The sequence below is a fragment of the Heterocephalus glaber genome, unplaced genomic scaffold, assembly GCF_053883595.1.
Source record: "Heterocephalus glaber isolate CG9 unplaced genomic scaffold, H.glaber_assembly_v1.0 deba00001666, whole genome shotgun sequence".
Lineage (NCBI taxonomy): Eukaryota > Metazoa > Chordata > Mammalia > Rodentia > Bathyergidae > Heterocephalus > Heterocephalus glaber.
This window is the reverse complement of record NW_028258406.1, coordinates 14,730,513-14,754,001: the sequence shown is the minus strand read 5'-3', so window position 1 is coordinate 14,754,001 and position 23,489 is coordinate 14,730,513. Positions and strand designations below refer to the sequence as shown.

Below are 23,489 nucleotides of genomic sequence, written 5' to 3'. Positions count from 1 at the left end.
TGGACTTTCTCACCTCTGTGGATCTTTTTTCTCCCTGGAAAATACAGGCTTGAGCAGCAGACACTTTGGAGTCTGGCTTCTGCACTTGATCATTCATCGTCCATCACTCTCTCATGCAAGCTATGCAGTTCCCTTTTTTTCAGATTGCTTCTTAAGTACAGTATATAAATCTAACCTTTAGAGTTTGTCTTATTTGAAGGTTCTGGAGAAGCTTTCTCGTTAAAGAAAACCAGGATATATTCTACAAAAATGTGAATATTTACTCCATAATTGATTTATTCTACAAGTCTGCATCTTGTTTCACCTAACTTTAAATATGGAGAGGCTGATGTGCTGTCTTTTTCATGTATCTTTAAAAGCAAAGGCTAATTTACTCTTTCCAAGGGGACAAGTTTATGATCCAATCACTGTCATTCCAGCCAGAGAGCCCAGCTTTTTCCTCACTGCCCTCTCTTTCTAAGGTATCTTCCCCTTTGGGTTTGGGGCAACTATCCCCAGTTTCCTTATCTTTTCCCCCCTAACTGCACTCCACAGTGACTGAGTAACCCTCAGAGACAATTTGGGAGGAGTTGAGGGAGTTTGTGGCTTTGTATTTGTGATTCATTTCCATTTGCCTTACAGGGATGATGGATGGCACCATATGACCAATTTTTAAAAGCTGATATTTGCTAACTATTTTGCCAGGCCCCTTTGGCTCCCACTGAAGGGAAAATGTAAGTATTAACTGAGATTAAGTGACTCATTTTGAGGTCAAACAGTAAGTCAGGGATAGAATGAGAATTAGAAACATGGCTCCAAAGAGCTGCAGAAACAAAGACTTGAAGAGGAAAAAAATGATACAATTGAGGAAGAACAGTTACTCTTTCTCTTCCTGTTGCAGTGAGAGACAACCCTGACTATGGATTATCCTCAGGGATTAATAATTCATTTTAAATTTCAATACTGAATTAGAGTGTTCATGCACCTAGCATCCTATTCTATAGTCTGCTATAGAAGCAAAAGGAAGCCAGTTCAAATGTTTTACTGGTCTCTTAGCTGTCTGCAACACTGATGCAGTTCAACTTCATTCAGCAAGAATTCATTTAGCACACATTGTGCACCAAATATTGGGTCGGTCCTCCAAAATGAACACTGGAAATTTAAAGAAGACCCAATCACTCTGCCAACCAGACATTTGCAAAAGGAGATTCAGAATAAAGGAGGATTTGTTAGGAAAAGACACAGATTGCCGTGAAGATCTGAGAAAGTGGGTATTCAAGAAATTCACAGGGCATGGGCTTGCATGCTCAGGCTTTGGGTGGAAGCAGGAAGGGAGAGCACAGCCTGAACTAATGCTGCAGAGGACAGAGGGTACCAATTCCACTCCCCCAACAGGAGGTCTGAGCAGCACACCTCCATAAGGACCATAATGTGAAAATCTGCATTTCAGCCCTAACCTCTTTGAGCTCTAGTCTTCTACTCAACTGCTTACTCCCTGTATGCACAGAATCTTCAACTCAGCATGCCCGACAATTAACTCATTGTCTTTTCCTTGCTTCACTCTTTAGAGTTCCATATTCTCTAAATTCCCTACCTTGGTATGTGGTGCCATCATCTAACCACCATTTAAAGTCACCCCTCCCTTTACCTCAAGTCTGCATAAACAGTTAAAACCAAGTTCTAGGGACTTTATGCCTGACATGTCTATTGAATTACTTTTCACCTCCTTCCCATACATAACTACTGCTACCTTTGTTTGGACTCTCATCATTTTACTCTGCTGTGAGAGGTTTATATCTGGTCTCCTACTGCCCTGTCTTCCCAGTGCACTGTCAAAAGCACATCCCACCCCACTCCAGAACCCCATAAACTGATACAATGAATGCTGTATGACAGAGCAAATCCTTAGCAGTGAAACTCAAGCATGAAAAGAATTCAGGAAAGGGATACTTGCCCTTGATAGAGTACAAGGAAATTGCTTCCTAGAGAAGGGCTCCTTGAAAATCACCAAGCAGATGACCAGCCCCCATTTAAACAGATTCACTCAGATGTGGCTTTTGTGGTCAAGAAAGGTCAGAACAAAACTTCATGCTGATATTAAAACAGTGGATTTCTAAAGGTAAATAAGAAAGTGCTTCGGTTTTCCTGAAATTTGAGGATGTTCAGGCTGAAGGTTTCTCTTTGAAGCACAGTCCACACTGACCCATATCTGCTGGATGGGTTTCAAGTTCAGCCCCTGACTTTGCCAGAGTGCTCCCTGACCTTACCTCACACTTCCCATCTCCTTTTCACTTGAGAGACAAGCTCATTCTCACCACTTTTCAGGGAGGGATTGTCTACTGTCTCTGGGAAGAGAAACTTGAGAAGGCCAGCAGTGTGGGCCTCTCCTGCAAGGACAATGACCACTTGATGGGCCTGAGGAACAACTATCTAACAGAGTCTACTGTGGTTTTTAAGGGTACCAAAGGTCTTTAGAAAAATACCCATGTTTTAAGTAGTTTGAGTTTAATTTTAGGACATGTCAATTGAGATTTGACTATAACATGTTGTAGTAATAGAGATGTAGATATTTTTCTCAGTGAACTGACTTTGAAAATTTGATCAGCTCACTTATCTTCCCTCATCTCAACCCATCCAGAATTCAGAAATAAACATTTTCCTTCTTTCAGCAGTAATTTATTCTACATTCTCTGTGAAATAGTGGATAGACACTAGAATAAATCAGATAAAGACATGTGTCAAGATGTTACAAACTCTAAATAATACCAAAGATAATCCTCAGAATTGTGATATCTCAACATAAGTTCCTTAGAGAATATTATTTAAATAACATATAATTTACAAACTTGCTTTTTATTCCTGTTTTCTTTCAAAAAATGATCCCATTTTCTTTCCCCTGGCCACAGGAAGAAAAGAGAGACAGCAGAAGGAAGATACCTGAAAAGAAAGGTCATGCCTATCGATTTGATTGCTCAGGCAGATGAAAACTGCTTGTGCAGAGGCAGCCCCAAGGGCCATGAAACCATTGCTCAATTTAAGCATTTCCCATGTTTTCTTCTTTATTTCTGAAATTGGATCTTTTGATATATGCTCAGACATATATAACGTGATAATTTTATTTGACTGTAACTTTTCCTCCATATTCAAGATTAGCAAAGTAGGTAATAGCATTCTGGATACTGGTGCCCTCCCATGCTGGTGTTTTTCATGTCAAGGTTGAAAGGAAAAAGAGCTATGAGAAAATTCCCAAGGAAGTCAGATCTGGAATCTGAGAGAAGAGATAGTGGCTGCCACTCATCATGGCCATTCATTCTCTTTGGCATTAGACAGACCATAGTACAAAAAGGCACTTTTCTGGACCAGATGACTGATTTACTATATTCTAGGTAGAGGTCACACATATATTACTAATAATAAAGTCGTAGAGGCTTTATTAATAAGAATCATTATTGCAATTAAATAAATGTGAACAGATTAAGGATTCTTTTTAAAATAACATCTCTCACACTCAGGTCCATTCCTGTTAGTATTCTGGGAGAGAGGCTGATGAGGAATTTGCGCCTAAAATCATTACCTGTGTTGGGTCTCAAGAGCAGGAAAAAGCTGATAATCTCTGGTCCAAGAACAACCTTTCAGGGGATCTCTGGACCTCTAAGCAGGTGCATGACCACATTTATAGATGCATGACAATCTCTTTTTCCTTTTTCTTCCTCACCTTGGTGACTGACCACAAGTACTATGGTGCACAGATACACAATGTTTAGTTGACTTTTAACCTCATATGAACTCTCTGAAACCTCCATTTAGAACCAAGCCACTGCCTCCAAATTGTGCTGTTCTGTCGCCCGGCTCCAAACGTCCAAGGGAAAGGGGAAAGAAAAATCAATGCCTGGCTGTTCCAGGACACTGGCATTTTATAATAAATGTTCAAAACCCTTCTCTGCTATTTAACTACTGTGTGATCTTGAGAAACATCCCTAACTCCCCAAGACTCACTTTTCTCACCTAGAAAATGGGAATACAATATGGTTGTTGTGAGGGTTGAGATGATACTGTTGGGAGAGAAAGCCCTTCCTTTTCCAAATTGCATTCATGGCGAGGGGGAGGGCATGAATTTACCTGACAAGAGACTAAGTAGTGTAAGAAATAATTTAAATTTTGATAAAATGTCTCCTCAAGCAGCTTGAGAAAGGGGTCTATATACCTAATACATAGTGGAAAGGTAGGTAGGAGAAAGAAAGTTTATACAAAAAAAAATGGAAAATACAGCAGTCCAGATAGTTTGTTTAAGCAATTACTCATTCCAATGCTAATGGTTAGTCTCCCTCCTGGTTGTAAACCTCTTGTAGAGGAGATTTATGACAGTTATATTTTTTGGAAGGTCTTGATTAAGTCAGCAAAAGAAGTTTTTTCCTTTTTTTTGCAGCTGTTACCGTTTCAGAAGCTTTTAGCTAAAAAATCTTTGGGTTACTGATTCCTTCATGGTACAACACAAAATGCTATCTAGGTATTGGTTGTGTTGTAATTGCGACTGTATTGTTGTTGTCATTGTCATAATCATTGGTGTTACAAGATAGGCAAAACTTTCATAGTTTAGAATCATTACCAAAAGGTTTAGAATCATTACCATCATCCTCAGGGCCAATAGCTTCCTTCCAGCACTGAAGAGTAGAGTGTACCATAAAAGTTACCACAGCTTGGGCTGCCAGGGAAGGAGGTGCACTGCTTATTTTAAGAGGAGAAATTTCCATGCTCTACTCTTTCACCATCAACACAAATGAAGGGTTTCAGGTCTCACCTGAAACAGTCTCTTCTTTGACACATGGCACAGAAAAAAAGCAAGCTGTATTTTTTTTAAATCATTTTATTTAAAAAGTATTTACTCCAAATGTTTGTAGAGATACTCACAATGAGGCAAGGCACATAGCAAAAGAATTCTAAAAATACAATTATCTAAAAAGGGACTGGATGAAATTTACATCTGAAGCTTGTGTACCTAGAAGGGGGATAGCTGAGTCAAATGGAATTTCTATTTTTAGAGTTTTGAGAAATCTCCACACAGATTTCCATAGTGGTTGTACTAGTTTACATTCCCATAAACAATGCAGTAGAGTTCCTTTTCCCCCACATTATCACCAGCTTTTATCATTATTAGATATTTTGATGATAGTCATTCTTTCTGTAGTTTTAATTTGCATCTCTCTGATGGCCAGTGATGATGAGCATTTTTTCATGTATTTATTGGCCATTTGTACTTCTTCTGAGAAGTGTCTGTTTATTTCAGTGGCCCATTTTTTGATTGGGTCTTTTATTTTGGGGGTCTAATTTTTTTTGAGTTCTTGGTATATTATTAATTTTAATCCTCTATTTGACCAATAAGTGGAAAACAATTTTTTCCCATTCTGTAGATCATCTCTTCACTCTATTGTTTGTTTCCTTTATTGTGCAGAAGGTTTTTAATTTGATATGGTTTCATTTGTTGATTCTTGGTGTTACTTCTTGTGAAACTGGGGTTCTGTTTGGAAAGTCCTTGCCTACACTTATGACTTCCAGAGCTATACTTATTTTATCTTCCAGTAGATTAAGTCTTTCTGTTTTAACATTTAAATTTTTGATCAATTTTTTATTTTAGTTTAGTAGATGGTGAAATATATGGGTCTAGACTCAATCTTCTGCATGTGGATATCCAATTTTCCCAGCACTGTTTATTAAAGAAGCTATCTTTCCTCCAGTGTATATTTTTGGCCTTTTTGTCAATCAAAGAGCTAAATGTGTTTGAGGTTATTTCTGCTTTTTCTATTCTGTTCCATTGATCCACATGCCTCTTTTTGCACCAGTTTTAATCACTGTAGCTGATTAATGCTGTTTTAATCCCTGTAGCTTTATAATGTAACTTCAAGTCTAGGGTTGTGATGCCACCTGCTTTGTTTTTGTTACCCAGAATTGCTTTTTATATTCAGGGTCTCTTCAGTTTCTACATAAATTTTAGGATTTTTTGCATCTCTGTGAAAAATGACATTAGTATTCTGACTGGGGTCGTATTAAATTTATATATCAGCTTTGGAAGTATAAACAGTTTGATTATGTTGGTTCTGCCAATCCAGGAACAAAAGGTATTTTTCCATTTTCTGATGTCCTCCTAAATTTCCTTTTTCAGACTGATGTAATTTTCACTGTAGATGTCTTTTATTCCTTAGTTAGATTAAAATATAAGTAATTAATTGTTATGCTATTGTGAATGGTATTATTTTCCTAATTTCTTTTTCAGTGAGTTCATTATTGTGTACAGGAATGTTATTGATTTTTTGTGTGTTTATTTTGTATTTTGCTACCCTGCTGAATTTGGTTATCAATTCTAGGAGTCATTCGGTGGAGTTTTTTGGGTCTTCTAAGTAAAGGATTATGCCATCTGCAAATAATAATATTTTGACTTCATCCTTTCCTAAATGTATCCCTTTTATTTTTTTCTCCTGCTGGATTGCTCTGACTAATGTTTTGAGGACTATGTAGAACATATGCAGTGATAGTGGATATCCTTGTCTTTTTTTAAAAATTTTAGACAAAAGGCTTTCAGCTTTTCCTCATTTAATATGATGTTGGCAGCATGTTGGTCATAAATGGCTTTTATCATGTTGAGATATGGTCCTTCTGTACCTTTTTCTTCAGAGTTTTTTTAATAATGAATAGATGTTGAGTATTTTCAAATGCTTGTCTTTGTCTATGGAGATATTCACATGATTTTTTTTCTAGCTTCTGTTTACGTGATGAATTACATTTATTGATTTGTGTGTGTTAAACCATCCTTGCATCCTTGGAATGAAGCCTACTTGGTCATAGTGTATGATTTTTTTTGATGATTTGTTGCATTCTGCTTGCCAGTATCTTGTTAAGGGCTTTTGCATCCATGTTCATTAGAGAAATTGCCCTATAGCTCTCTCTGGTTTGGGGATCAGGATAATGCTAACTTCTGAGAATGATTTTGGAAGTACCTCTGCCTCTCAATTTCATTGAAATGTTTGATGAGTATTAGTATCAGATCTTTCTCTGGAAAGCCTTAAAGTTTCATTTATTTTTGTTCTTAAGGCCTCCAATTGGTTGGATGAGGCCTTCTACATTACTGAAGGTGTGGTAGTTTATATCTAGACATCCTCTCAAAGCCTCATGAAATCATGGAAGGGGCTTTGGGAGATGATTGGATTATGGGGGCATTACAGCTGTTAAGAGGTGGAGTTTGTATTCAGGGATTGCTCTACTGATTATGGAGGGCTTTGTCCCCTGGCTCTATTATTCCTTCTACTGCTCCCCACAGCCTCGGCTCATCTACCTCTCTACTGTCTGTGAACTGGGCATTTCTGCCATCATTGTAGCACAGTGGGACTGGTTTGCCACTCCTGAGCACCAGCAGACAAGAGCAGGAGTGTTCCTGGGACTTGGCTTGAGTGGTGTTGTGCCCACTATGCACTTTACAATCGCTGAGGGCTTTGTCAAGGCCACCATAGCAGGTCAGATGGGCTGGTTCTTCCTCATGGCTGTGATGTACATCACTGGCGCTGGCCTTTATGCTGCTCATATTCCTGAGTGCTTCTTTCCCAGAAAATTTGACATATGGTTCCAGTCTTATCTGATTTTCCATGTCCTAGTGGTTGCAGCAGCGTTTGTCCACTTCTACAGGGTCTACAACCTGCAGGAATTCTGTTATGGCCTAGAGGGTGGCTGTACTGATTACTCCCTGCTCTGAGCCTTCCCACTTGCATGGTGGAGGAGCAACTTCCCAAGTGCTTTTAAAGACAACATCTTTGCTGAAGTGAGAGGAAGATTTTGATTTGTCTGTTTCTAGAAGAATTCAGTACCAATCAAGCATGAGCTCACTTTGACAGCCACTGGGCAATAGACTTTCCATTTCCATTCCCCAGCTGGGGAGCATACAACCTAGTCACTCCCCTACTCCACAGTCCCCTCCTCAGCAAAGCAGCTACTTACTGTTCCCTCCAGAGACAGTACTTTGAAGCTCATGTTAAGATTTTACCCCTTCCTCCAACCATTTTGGGAAAAATCATGGACTGGAACACTTCAGGAATTTTATTTTCTTAAAGAAAAATGTCCCTCCCTTGCCCCCGTCCTTAATTTGTAAACAGGCTTATAAGAGGCCATCCATTTTTGTAGCACACTTTTCAAAAACAATTTTAACCTGGTCCTATCTTTCTAGGGCCAAGATCTGCTTTACACAGCAGGAAGAATAAAGCCACCAACTTTTACATAGCCCAGCTAATCATGGAAGTGTGTCCAGGCTTCAGATAACTTGAGTTTTAAATGTTTTTCCCTTGACAGAGTAATGTAAAATTAAAATGGGGAAAGATATTTAATATTTAATACTACAGCTTTAAAAAGAAACCTGCTATCATTGCTATATATCTTGATGCAAAGACTGATAATAATAAAAGAAAGTATAGAAGACACCTTGGCATTTAAAGATTTAACCCGCATAATCTCAGCTGTGTGCACACAACTCCAAAGGATTAAAACCTACAGTAATTCCAGATTCTCCTGAGGCACAAAATTGAATCATAGACATTTACATTCTGGCATGTACAAGTCAGTGAATGAACCTAACTGAATTGCTACCAAAAAAAAAAAAAAGAGGTGGAGTCTGGTGGGAAGAGGCAAGTCACAGGGGTCATGGCCTGAAAGAATTTATTTTCTGGGTCAGGCATTTAGTTCAGTGGCACTGTGCCTGCCTCAGCACAAGGTCCTGAGTTTAAGCCCAGTACCCGCCTGCCCAAAAGAAAGAAAAGAGAGCTTATTTCCTACCACAGCTCCTCCCTTCTCTCTATGCTTCCTTCCCACCATGCCATGAGCAGCTTTTCCTTCACCACGCCCCTCTGACATGATGTCCTGCCTTAGAGCAAGCTAACTGTGGACTGAAACTGGAGCCAAAATCGACCTTTCCTCTTTTAAATTACAAGTGTCAGTTATCATGTTCCAGTGACACAGAAAGTGATTAAAACAGAGGGTAATCTCTTTTATTTAAAGTCAACTGGTTGCAGATGGTAAGCAAATCTAGAAAAATACGTTTGTAGCAATGTCTAGACTGGTATTTGATCAAACAATTGGGCTCAATAGTCTAGTCAAATTGACACAAAAAACTTATTTTTCACACTCTCCAATAAAACTGCCCCACTAGTTATCCTCCCAACACCAAAGTCTACCATCAATTAACAAGGTCCAGTCAAGGTCCTGACTGCCCATTTATCCTTTCAAATGCCCCACATAAGACAAAACAGACGATCAAAAATATACTTCTGAAGAAATACACTTAGAAGAAACAAAGCAATTGAGACAGAAGGAAATGACCATCCTTGTCTCCCCAAAACAACAACAAAATAAAACAAACAACTACCATTATTATCCTTAGAAGATGAAAGAAGTTAAACTATAGAAAAGCTACCGGACGCAAAGGAGGCTTCTGGATCAACCTGCTGCAGCTCCCAGCTCAGAGGAGGCTTTTGGGTCAGCATGGCTCAGCTTCCAGTATAGAGTAAGAGGCTTCTGGGCCAGCCTACCACTGCTCCTAGCACAGAGGAGGCTTCCAGGTTGAAATGCTGCAGCTCCCAGTGCAGAGTGGGAGGCTGCTGGGCAAACCTACCCCCACTCCCAGCACAGAGGAGGCTTCCAGGTCAACATGCTACAGCTTTCAGTTCAGAGGAGGTGTCTGGGTCAATGTATCCCGCTTCCAGTGCAGAGTAGGTGGCTTCAGGGCCAACCTACCACCACTCCCACTACAGAGGAGGTGAGCTGTGCGGGTGCCAGCAGCATGCACTCATCCCCAATCCCCGTCATCCAATATGGAAATGAGAAAATACATAAACAAGCATCAGAACCAGACTTCCAGATCACCTAAAACAACCCCAAAGGGAAACGAGATGGAACACTCTGATACTCAACCACCTAGACTCCTTGAACTAGCAACAAAAGAGGATCTGGAAAAAATGAAATCAGAAATAATTTCTCACATAACAGCAGAGATTGTGTCCATACTGCAAGACATGATTAGTAAATCTGAAGAAGATACAGATGAAAAAATAGAGGAGTAGGGGCCAGGGATTTAACTCAGTGGTGTCCCCACCTGCTGCACAAGCACAAGATACGAGTTCGATCCCCGGTACCAAAAAAATAAAAAATAAATAAAAAATAGAAGAGCTGAGGAACATGGTGAAATCCCAACATAGGAAACAAATGGAATCCATAAATCAGATGCAAACAGATTTCCACGAGATTAACAACTCCACTGAAAGTCTATGCAGCAGAATGAGCCAATGTGAGGACAGAATTTCAGATATAGAAGGTAAGATTGCAATTAGTGAACAGGAAAAGAAAAATTGCTTTAAAATTGTAAGTGACCACAAGAAATCAATCCAGCAGCTGCTAGACGATGCAAAGAAGAATAACAAGACAGATTGGAGTCAATGAAGAAACAGGAGAAGGTGCAGATGACATAAAAAAAACTGTTCAAGGATGTGATGCCAGAAATCTTCCCAAGCAGGGAAAAAGAACTTGACATACAGATAAATGAGGCATATAGAACTCTAACTAGCCTTGATAAAAAAATCTACACATAGGCATATAATAGTTAAGATTCCAGAAACCCAACAGAAGAACAAAGTTCTACAAGCAGTTAGAGAAAAGAAACAAATCACATGCAAAGGAAAGCCCATCGGAATCAGAGCAGACTTCTCAACGCAAACCCTCAAGGCAAGAAGAGCTTGGAGTGAAGTATTGCAAGCCCTAAAGGAAAACAGTCTCCAACCCAGATTGATGTACCCTGCAAAACTGTCTTTCAAAACTGATGGAGAAATAAGATACTTTCATGACAAAGAGCACCTTAGGAACTTCATGAATACCAAAGCAGCACTTCAAAAAATTTTAGACAAAATCCTAGGAACAGACAATGAGGATCACAACCACAGGAAGCCCAGCAGAATGAATCCACCAGGCACAACAGGCAATTAAAAGCACAGGGGGAAACACCAACAAAAAGAAAAAGTCATGACAATGATAAGTCAATACGTATCAGTTATAACCATCAATGCTAATGGTCTTAACTCACCAATCAAAAGAAATAGACTGGTAGAATGGGTCAAGAAGCAAGATCCAACAATATGCTGCATACAAGAAACACACTTAATTCAAAAAGAAACTCATGGACTGAAAGTTAAAGGGTGGAAAACAATACTCCATGTGACAGGAACCAGAAAAAAAGCAGGAGTAGGTATCTTCTTTGCTGATCAAGTGGATTTCAAACCAACACTGATTAAGAGAGACAAAGAAGGACACTACATCCTTGTAAAGAGAACAATCCAAGAGGAAGAGATGACAATCAGAAATATCTATGCACCAAACACTAGTGTGCCCAAGTATATAAAACAAATACTAACGGACATGAAAAATCAAATAAGCACTAATACAATAGGAGCAGGGGACCTCAATACCCCACTGTCACAAACAGATAGATCAACTAGACAAAAAACAAGCAAAGAAATACCAGAACTCAATTAAACTCTAGAACAAATGAACTTAACAGATGTTTACAGAGTGTTCCACCCCACAAAAATCACAATATATATTATTTTCAGCTGCACATGGGTCCTTCTCCAAAACAGACCACATGCTCACTGATAGAACATATTTAGGTAATTGCAAAGGAATTGAAGTTATCCCCTGTATATTATCAGACCATAGTGCGATGAAATTGGAGATCCATAGCAAGAGAAACCACAAAACTTTCATAAACACATGGAAATTGAACAACACACTTCTGAATAACCAATGGGTCACAGAGGAAATTAAAGAAGAAATCAGACAGTTCCTTCAATTAAATGACAATGACATATCAGAACAACATATCAGAATCTATGGGACACAATGAAAGCAGTCTTACGGGGGAAATTCATAGCACTGAATACACATATTAGGAAAGCAGAGCGAGCCCAATTAAACAACCTGATGCTGAACCTGCAGTTTCTAGAAAAGAAGAGTAGGACCAACCCAAAGCTCATAAAAGGGAGGAAATTACAAAGATCAGAGCAGAAATCAATGTAAGGGAGACAAAGAGAACGATACAAAAAAAAAAAATCAATGAAGCCAAGAGTTTGTTCTTCGAAAGAACAAACAAAATTGACAAACCCTTAACCAACCTTATCAGAAAAAGGAAAGAAATGGCCCAAATCCATGCAATTATGAATGAAAAGGATGAAATTACAACAGACCCAGCAGAAATCCAGAGGATCATCAATATCTACTTCGAGGACCTATATGTCAATAAGATGGAAAACACAGAAGAAATGGACAGATTCCTAGATACATATGAATTACCAAAGTTGAACAAAGAAGACCTAAAAATTCTGAACAACCCAATATCAATCAATGAAATTGAAAATGTAATTAAAAACTTATCAACTGAGAAAAGCCCAGGCCCTGATGCCTTCACTGCTGAATTCTACAAGACATTTAGAGAGGAACTGCTGCCACTACTGTTTAAATTCTTCAGTGAAATAGAAAGGGAAGCAATACTCCCAAATTCATTCCTGGAAGCAAGCATCACCTTGATCCCCAAAGCAGAGAAAGACCCAACCCAAAAAGAGAACTATAGGCCAATCTCACTAATGAACATAGATGCAAAAATCCTTAATGCGATACTGGCAAACAGAATGCAGAAGATCATCAAGAACATCATACACCCTGACCAAGTGGGATTCATCCCAGGGATGCAGGGATGGTTCAACATAAGCAAATCAATCATTGTAATACACTATATCAATAGAGCCAAGGACAAAAAGCATATGATCATCTCAGTAGATGCAGCAAAAGCATTTGACAAAATCCAACATGCATTTATGATAAAAACCCTACAAAAAACTGGAATAGACAGTCTCTACCTCAATCTGATAAAGGCCATCTATGAAAAACCAACAGCCAATATCATACTAAATGGGCAAAAACTGAAATCCTTCACACTAACATCAGGAATAAGACAAGGATGTCCACTATCACCACTCCTGTTCAATATAGTCTTGGAAACCTTAGCCAAAGCAGTTAGAAAAGAGAAAGAAATAAAAGGAATAAAGCAAAGAATGAAGAAGTCAAAATGTCATTATTTGCAGATGACATGATACTCTATATAGAAGACCCCAAGAACTCCACCAAAAGTCTTTTAGACTTAATAACCAAATTCAGTCAAGTAGCTGTTTACAAGGTCAACACACAAAAATCAATAGCTTTCCTCTACGTGAACAACAGACTCACTGAGAGAGAAATAGGGCAAATAATTCCTTTCACAATAGCATCCAAAAAGCTGAAATACCTAGGAATCAACCTAATAAAAGAAATCAAAGACCTCTTCTCTGAAAACTATGGCACTCTGAAAAGAGAGATTGAAGGTGATATCAGAAAATGGCAAGACATCCCTTGCTCCTGGGTAGGAAGGATCAACATAGTGAAAATGGCCATACTTCCAAGACTGCTATATAGATTCAATGCAATCCCAATTGAAATCCCAGCAGCATACTTCACGGACCTTGAGAAAACAATCCAAAAATTCATTTGGAACAAGAAGAGACCCAGAATAGCAAAAGCCATTCTAGGTAACAGAGACATGGCAGGGGGTATTACAACCCCCACTTGAAACTAGACTACAAAGCTACTGGGATAAAAACAGCATGATGCTGGCAAAGAAACAGACCTGAGGACCAGTGGAACAGATTAGAAGATGCAGACACAACTCCAGACACACCCAGCCACCTCATCTTCAACAAAGGAGCCAAACACCCTCACTGGAGGAAAGATAGCCTCCTTAATAAATGGTGCTGGAAAAAGTGGGTTTCAACTTGCCAAAGACTAAAACTAGACCTATATCTCTCACCATGCACTAAACTAAAATCTAAATGGATTAAAGATCTAAATATTAAAACAGAAACACTAAATCAGCTGGAAGAGAGTTTAGGAAGAACTCTTGAAGACATTTGTGTAAGAAAAGATTTTATGAACAAAACCTCAGTAGCACGGGAACTAGCACAAACAATCAACAAATGGCATCTCTTCTTACTAAAAAGCTTCTGCACAGCAAGAGAAACCACCACCAGTGTGAAGAGACAACCCACAATGTGGGAAAAAATTTTCATCAGCTGTCCCTCAGACAAAGGTCTACTATCCCGAATCTATAAAGACTTTTTAAAAATTAGACCTCCCAAATTTAAAGACCCAATCTGAAAATGGCCATCTGAAATGAAGAGACATTTCTCAGACAAAGAAGTAGAAATAGCAAATAAACATATGAAAAAATGTTCAACGTCACTGGTCATTGGAGAGATGCAAATGAAAACAATACTGAGATTCCACCTCACCCCACAAAGAATGGCTGCTATCAAGAAATCAACCAATAACAAATGCTACCAGGGCTGTAGGGAAAGAGGAACACTGCTCCAACTGCTGGTGGGAGTGTTGACGGGTGCAACCACTGTGGAAATCAGTATGGAGATACCTCAAAGAACTAGGACTGGAAGTCTCCTTTGACCCAGCTATTCCCCTGCTGGGTATCTTCCCCCAAAGAATTAAAAGAATCATACCACAGTGATATATGTGCACCCATGTTCATAGCCGCACAGTTTGTAATAGCTAAAACTTGGAAACAGCCCAAATGCCCATCAACTGGAGACTGGATAAAGAAAATAAAATGGGGTACTACTCAGTCATAAAAAAGAGAAATTAGAGACATTTATTGCTAAATGAATGCACATTGAGGCCATAAATAGTACACATATGTGTAAGTACCGAATAGTTTCTCTAGTGTGAGAAACTGAAAGTGTAAACAAGGACTAAAAGGTATAATAGACAATGTGAAATAGGAAGAAAAAGGGCAAAGGGAAAGGGGAAATGGGAGGAATAGGGGAAAGGAAAGAAGGGAATGGAATTAATATGAGAAAATGGAAACAAAGTCTTTGTAAATAGGGAGGGATTGAGGGGTTGAAGGGAGGGCAGGGGAAGGGGAAAAAATAAGGACCAAGAGAGATTATGTACAGGTGAAAATTTCCAATGATGAATGTCATTATATTTGTTGTATACCTAAAATCTACCAATAAAATAAATGAAAAAAAAAGCTACTGGAGAAAAAGACTTCAAAGAATAAAAAAAAAAAATCTTGGGACTGATTAATATGACAAATTAAAAACTTGGTACAAGGATTATAAAATGAAGAGGAAGAAATTTCCAAGAAAGCAAAACAAAAAGATAAAAAGATGGAAAACAAATGAGAGGAAGAGAGAGAGAGAGAAAGAGAGAGAGAGAGAGAGAGAGGGAGAGAGAGAGATCAGTTCAGGAAAATTAATATCTGAATAAGATTTTTCAGAAAGAGAACAGATAAAATTGAGGAGAATTATCAAAGAAATAAAGCACTAAAAAATATGAGTTTCCAGATTGCAAAGGTTTATTATGAAGTTCCCAAACCAGTAGATATTTATCTACACATAACCACTTAATCATTTGAGAAATTTAAGAAACTAAAGATAAGGTTCAAAGATGTTTTTGTTGTTTTTATTTTCACGATACTGGTTATTGAGCTCAGGGCCTCTTGCATGCTAGGCAATTCCTCTACCACTGAGCTACTTCTCAGCCCAGATAGAAAGTTTTGAGTGAGTAGCAGGGAGAGATTACAGTTGTTCCTTTGTATCTGCAGGGAATTGGTTCCAAAACACCCAAGGATACCAAAATCCGAGGAAGTCCTTTATATAGAATGACAGTATTTACATACAACCTATAAATATTCTTTTAAAAATCATTTCTAGATTACTTATAATAGCTAATGTAATGTAGATTCTCTGTAAATAGTTGGTATACTGTATTATTTAGGGAAAAATGACAAGAATAAAGTCTATATATGTTTAATTAGTATAGACACTTTTTTTCTGAATATTTTCAATCCAAGATTGGTTGAATCTGAGGACATAGAATTCCAGGATGTAGATGGATGTAGAACCCTCAATTGCAGAGGGTAGACTGTACATGCAAAGATCAAGAATCACAAATCAGTAGAGAGCAATGGAACAACGCCTTGAAAACTCTGAGGAAAAATGACATTTTAACCCAGAATTCTATTCCCAACCAAACCTGGAAAATGTAAGGGTAGAGGATGGTCTTTTTAGAAATGAAGTTCTTCAAAATTGACTTCCCAATTACTTTTTCTCAGTAAATAATGGAGGGGGTATTCCTCCAAACAGAGAGAAAAGAAAGAGGACAGGAGATGCAGAAATTAAGCAATCTAAGAGGAGAGAGAGGCAAAGGAAGAGTCAGCAGGGTGCTCAATGGGGTCCCAGGACACAGATGCTCTAGAAAGAGAGAGTAGTTGGTCTAAGCTAGAGGAGTTGGGGAATTCTGGGAGAGATACTTCAAGAATGTGGGATTCACATGACACGGCGTGCTTGAACATAAGGAGAGGAGATATGCTCTTTGGGGGGATAGAAAACAAAGTATTGTTTTCTAAAAACCAAGAAAATTACTAAATTCAAGAAAAGTAAAAGTTTATTCCAGAGAGGAAATTAATGTCAGTTAGTAGTACTTGGCTCGGTAATGAATATTTACCTAGTCAAAATAATGCAACTAGTGAATTTTGACAAAATTACGTTTGTGTGAAGGATGACATTTTTGGTATAGACAAGGAATGATAGTTAGTAGTACTTGGCTCGGTAATGAGTATTTACCCAGTCAAAATAATGCAACTAGTGAATTTTGACAAAATTATGTTTGTGTGAAGGATGACATTTTTGGTATAGACAAGGAATGATAAAGAGAGATAAGCTATTATCTTACTACAGATAAACAGCTAACATGTAATACTGCAAGATCAAGAAACTGTGGTTATGCAAAGATTGCTATGTAAAGGAATGTTATATGAAGATTTAGAGGTAAATAATAATAACTTAAAATATAAAAGAGCTTGTTTCTCTTGTGGTACTGAGGATTGAACCCAGACTATTCCACTGAACTACGTTTCCAGCCCTTTTTTTAAAATTTTGAGACAAGAGTCTCGCTAAGTCACTCAATTCCCCTGGCTGGGCATAACCCTGCAATTCTCCTGCCTCACCCTCTCAGTGTGCTGGGATTATAGGCACATACCACCATGTCTTGTGAGGATTGTTGTTTTTCATAGAAAACTGAATAACTGTTTGATCCTTCTTCCATACAAAATTTTGATAGAAATAGAAACTTCAAACAAACAACTTCTTAAACTTGTAGGATAAGACCCAGACTCCTGGCAGCCTAACTCTTCAGTTTACGGATTCAGAGTGACTTGGGTTCTAAAGCTAGCTTAACCAATTACCAACTATGTAACCTTGGGAAAATTATCTAAATTCTCCAGAATCTGAAAAGGGGATGATAATTCCCATGGTAACTGATTAAGCAGCCTTGGTTATGAAGACTTAATAAAATAAGTCTAAACATTATGCCAGACACATACAAGTACTCATATCAACTTTCATTCAGTGTTTTTGCTATTATCAGTCTGACATTCAATGCTTTTTGTAATCTCTCTCCAATCTGCTTTTCTAACTTCATATTTTATAACTACTAGATAAATTTTAAGCCTGGGCCAGGAAGTTCTTAAACTTTCTGAAATATATCATGCTTTTTCAAACTGCCTCCCACTATTGCTTGTGCAATTGCTTGTTTTCTTATTTATAAGCCTATTTTGGTGGAAATAACAATCAAAGGTAAGTAGGTTATAGCTTGTAAATAACTGAACAATATTTACATTCATAGGATTGAAATCCAAGATGTAAATATTTCCTCTAGGGGCTAAAACCTGAAAGAAGGTGTTTCATTTTTGTTCAAGACATGTTAATCTTGTCATTGCTCAGGGTTGCTATGGTTCCTGTTTAAAATATTTTCTTGGTGCTTTCAGGACTTAAGTTTCTACATCTGAACAAGTGGAAATAACCCCTTTTGATTGAGACAGGGAGACAGGGAAGGTAGAGTTCTTGAGGTAGACAGTGGCAGAACTAAAACTATAAGCCAGGATTTTTGTGTTTCAGTCACAAACTAATCCTTGTTACCCTCAACACTGCATGTGTCGATCTTCATTTTCCTTGATCAAGGAGTTATTTATTTTGTAAGCCAGAGATTCTTTTCTCTCTCTTCTGAGCACAATTGAAGTGAAAAAAAAGTAACCATTTCCTTCCAGTTTTATAAAGTAAAGTCTCTGATTTTGTCACTAAATTATTAGAGGCCAATTATTTTATTAAAGAGGGAGAAACATTATTAAAATATATAGATAAGCAAATTCTAGCCCTAAAATAAAGATTAACCCAGTGGAAATTAAGCTAATTAACTTTGACAATTCATCATATTCTGTCAACTTTATCATTATGGAACAGAAACAGAAATGGTACTTTTGGGAGATTCACTGACTTGTATGTCTGTTGACATCTGCAGCCCATGGTACATTCTGGGGTTTTGATAACTTTCTAAAGACTTTTGGTCTCTGGTGTATGCAGGATGCAAAAAGCTGTATAATAACCATGCTAATTGCTTTTTTAAAAAAATTTTTTAGCTAATTGCTTTTTATTGCTTTAAAATGATCACAAGATTTCAATCAATTAAAAAGATTTGCAGGTTTCAAGTAAGAAGAGGGATACTATTGCTTTTTTTACTATTCTAAATTGAATTCAAATATACTACCTAGACTCTTACATAAATTCCCTAGGATTTCATCTATTATTACCTTTGCCACTAGTATTTTGTTATTTATTGACACTTTGATTATTCCTAAGGTGTATGATAGTAAATCAATTGCTATAAGGTGAATAAATATGTTTTCTAGAATATTCTGTTTTTACATAGGATAAATAATTTATGAAGGGTTGTTTCATGTGAGCTGCAATAGTTTGTTAGCGATCAAAAATAAAGTGAGAGATGAGAGCATTTTAATCCAAAGGATAAAATTTAGAACCCTTCTAGTTAGGTTTATTTATTTGTTTGTTTGTTTGTTTATTTATTTATTTTGTGATGCTGGAATCAAACCAACACCTCACACATGCTAAACAAGTGCCTATAACTGAGTTACACTTCCAGCCCAGCTCAGGTAAGGTTTTGAAAACCCTTATTCCCATGGGTAAAAGGAAGATTAAAGTGAAATATATTGGTAAGCAAAGGGCATCTAAAAACATAGGCTCCAATCCTATTTGCTAAGTCCTGTTACTGTGTTCACACCAAATCAAGTACTATTGTGTAAAATACATCTTCTGGAAGAATTAAGAGGACAGTTCAATCTCTAGTTTATTTACGTAATTTCTTCAAACCTAGTATTAATCCATAATTAACCTTTATTTCTAGTTATTTTCCATCATATTGATGTCTCTGTTGATTTAAACATAGCTGCCTGCTTGTACCTCATGGTACCAAAGTCTTATGTAGTAGACAAGGACTTGTTGCCAATGATATTTGCCAATTATAGGCTGAGGCTGTTCTTCAAATAAGAAGGTTAGGGCTGGGGATTTAGCTCAGTGGTTCTGCCTCCTACCTTGCAAGCACAAGGTTCTGAGTTCGATCCCCAGTACCAAAAAACGAAAAAACAAAAAATATGAAGGTCAAATCCAAAAGAAGACCTATGGGGGGCCAGGGATTTAGCTCAGTGGTTTCACCACCTGCTGTGCAAGCACAAGGACCTGAGTTTGATCCCAGGTACCAAAAAAAACAAAGGAGGACCTATAAACCAAGTTCCTAGGACCCTTTAGTATGCACTGGATACCAGTGATTAAAAATAAAAGTGTAACTGTTATTTTCCACACCATAGTGGTGTGCACTTGACTCCATTCTTTGCCATGTTTTCTCACAAGACTTTCAGGATCAAGCAATTCCTGGCCTAGAAACAAAAGCAAAATCATCCCACTTTTCAGTTCAGAACTGGCAATAATATAAGGTCCAACTTCAAAAGAGACACTCCAGCAGCAGCAAGCTGGTTTTATAAGGAATTTACATGAGATAACACACATATTTATGCTGTATCACAGTCACTGTCATCTTACCATATCAAGCTGAAAAATGTCACCACTGTCTGACAGTTGGGCATGTGTAATCTGATTTTTCTTGAATCTGGAATCTGACTTTTCTTTTTCTATGATCTGGACTAGTGCATTGGTTCAGTAACAAATGTATGAAATCTTTTCTAATAAATAATTATAGTAAATATCAACCTCTATAATTCAAATATTTCATCTAATAATGTACCTGCTGTGGGTTGAATACTATAATGACTTCAAGTACAATTATTGCCAACACTTCAATTAACAGATTGTGTGATGAACGTAATGAGAAATTGGGAAGCTCTCAAGTGGTAACCCCACTAATGGATATTATACTTCCTGAATTAATTCTAAGCTCTTAAATTCTATGCAGAGTGGAAAACAATTAGAAAATAAAAAAGAAAGAAAAAGTCCAGAACAAGAACAAAATACACATTTTTCAAAGAACTAACGTGTAGCCTCTATCAGAAGAGAACAAGGAGAAACAGACATGGCTAGGGACATGGCACATACAGATAACCCACCTCAACAGTTCACCTCAGATGGCTGAGTAGCATAGAATGCTTCTCTGTAGTGGACTGTACACATGATGTGAGTTCAAAAGCTTTTTGTTCTTGATTAGTTTACTGCTGACTATCCAGGACAGGCTCAATGACATGTGATGACCACGTAATTTTTCCAAAGTAGCATCTATAGGACTGTTTCATTTGAGTGTTCCAGAACAACAGTGAAAGGTCCCACAGGACCTCATATTCATTCCCACCAAGTGGCTATGTCTGGTAACTAAGCATTAGGTTTAATATTTCTGTAATATCTTTACTTTTCTTTTTCTACTTTTTTTCTTTTTTTTTCTTTTTGGTATTGGGGATCGAACTCGGTCCTTGTGCTTGCGCAGCAGGCGGCAAAACCACTGAGCTAAATCCCTGGCCCCTCTACTTTTTTTCTTGTCTTGCAACTACTGGTTTGTTCTCAGATTGGGGTAAAACACTTCACAAATTATTTTTGGCTTAACATTCCTCATGTTCAAATGTGCTTTTCAGACTTTAATTAAACCTGCTCTCACTGAAGGCCAACAAGGAAGCACTGTATTTTTCTGCTTGTAAGAAGGGGACAATGAATATAGAATGATGAATACAGACAGTAAAAGTGGAAAAGGACAATAAAAAAGATTCCCTGATAATCTGAATTAAGAAGGTTTTTTGTTTTTCCTCAGACCTAAATTCACACTATAAAGCCTTTTGGAAAAATCTGATACCTTGAAGATGTGATGGGGCATTTTAGTCTCTTTGAAAATGAAAGAAAAAAAATCAATTAATTCCTTATAGATGTAACATTATATATCAATTAAAACACAAAATGTAAGAAAAATGTTCTACTTTTCAGGTGATTTGCTTAGACAAAATTATTATTTATTTTAAATTAAATTTATTTCTAATTCTTAGACAAAATTCATTGTAATTAGAAAAAATAATTTGATCAAATAGCATTAAATCATATAATGTGAATAAGGTTGTAGAATTTTAATTTATTGAGACAATTTAAAGTATAATTGCCTTGTCTTTAAAACTCACACATAAGTGGACCTAAAAGAGTTAATAAAACTTTAGTGAGGCAGCTACTGGCTAGTGGCCAAACAGTATCTTTGCTAGTTGTATACACAAAATAATTATAGAAAGCATTTTTGAATGTGGTAATGAAGTTGATCCTGGAGGTAATACTTATCCTTTCTTTCAACTTTCACAGCAGGGAAAAGAGAATCTTATTTTTAAAGGGAGAGGCTTTGGGCCTGTCTTTGCAAAGAAGACATTAAAATAGAGTTTTCTTTCCTTGAGGTCTAGTGCTGCACAGAGCTTTTTAACAGCCAATAGGAACTTGAAGCAACTAGATACAGAAATAAAGTTGCTAAAAAAACTTTAAATTGCGGATGGAGAAAAGAAAATAGTAAGAATATAGATACTACATGAGAAAGAAAACATTTCAGTCTGAAATAACTGGGAATGCATGGTAGACTATGACAAAAATTAAGGGGCTGAGGAAGAAGAGGGTATGGGAAGACCAGGTGAGAAATAGTTTCCTCTGTGGCAGTTTCCTGGTATAGTGTTCATTATTCTCAACTCCTCATGATTCCTTCCACTCAACAGATGATTAGCCCAGGTTACTATAGCAACTCGTAAATATTGCTAGTGATTGGTATAGGAATGGTCTGCTGGAGGTTTTTGGGGAAAGGTTTCCTCAATATTATGAAAGAGATAGAAAGAGGGACTCTCCTCTTTCATTGAGTATATATTAAACCAAACCTACATATAGGAGTTGGCAGAGTGAATGAATGGAAAGAACTTCAGTATCTGATATTATTGAATTACTAAACTAACCAATCTCAAAACTTGCCCTATCTTAGGACTTCCCCATATGTAAAGTAATGTTCTCCTTGTTTAAGTCAGTTTATCAGGGCTTTCTATTAACTCCTAAGCAAGAATACTCTTGGTGCAATTTGTTGATATGATTAATGAGGATGATTACATATTTTACCAAAAGTCTTGCATGTCTGTCTTTTAATTATTGTTTCCATATTATATATTTATATGTTAACAGAGCCTAGTTCATCCCACGATTTGTGCTCTCTCTTCTCAAATCTTAGCTCTTTTATAAGTTCTATTGCAAAAAATACCTTTATATATTGTTTATTAGAAAGGTCCCTGACTAATTCTGTCTTTGCAGCCAAGTTTTTTTTTTTTGAGAAAGGGTCTCTGTATATAGTCCAGGCTGGATTGGAACTTGTTATGTAGCCTGGGCTATTCTTGAAATCAATCAATCTACCTAATTATTTTTGAATAGGTTCTTGCTATGTAGTTCAGGTTGACCTTGAACTCATTGTGGCCCACACTGGCCTTGAACTCATGACAATTCTCCTGTCTCAGACTCTTGAGTGTTGAAATTACATGTGTGTCCCTATGCCCAGCAAAGGCTTTTTGAGTTCAGAATTGAAAGATAAGCAATCATCATCACTTACATAAATGCTTGGAACATTTATGAATAAGACACGTATTCTCCCTTCAACTTTTTATAATAAATGAGCTAATAAAAATTTCATAAGCTGACAAATTCAGTATACCTAATAATGTGGTTAGAAAAATAAGTAAAATTTATACAGAACTTCCTTCTTCTTCCTCTCATCTTTCCACAATCTGATGACTTATTTATGACTTACTATGTTGTTCATCCTATTCTGGGAAATGTGAGCTGAGCATTCATCATGGATATTCATATTCATGTTGTTGGGATCAGGGATAATGAGTATTAAAGAAGAATCCTGGGGCGGGGTCTGTAGCTCAGTGGTAGAGTACTTACCTAACATTTGTAAGACCATGAATTGGGTCCCCAACATTTATAAAAGCCCTATTATTTTAGAGATCTGTAAACTATTGTTTCTGAAACCGAAAAAAA

The 23,489-nt window shown here is 37.3% G+C and overlaps 1 pseudogene; it reads left to right on the top strand.

Annotated features, from left to right (window-relative positions):
- Positions 1-7,237: 7,237 nt before the first annotated feature.
- On the top strand, positions 7,238-7,717 carry LOC147822255 (adiponectin receptor protein 1 pseudogene; annotated as a pseudogene).
- The last annotated feature ends 15,772 nt before the right edge of the window (positions 7,718-23,489 follow it).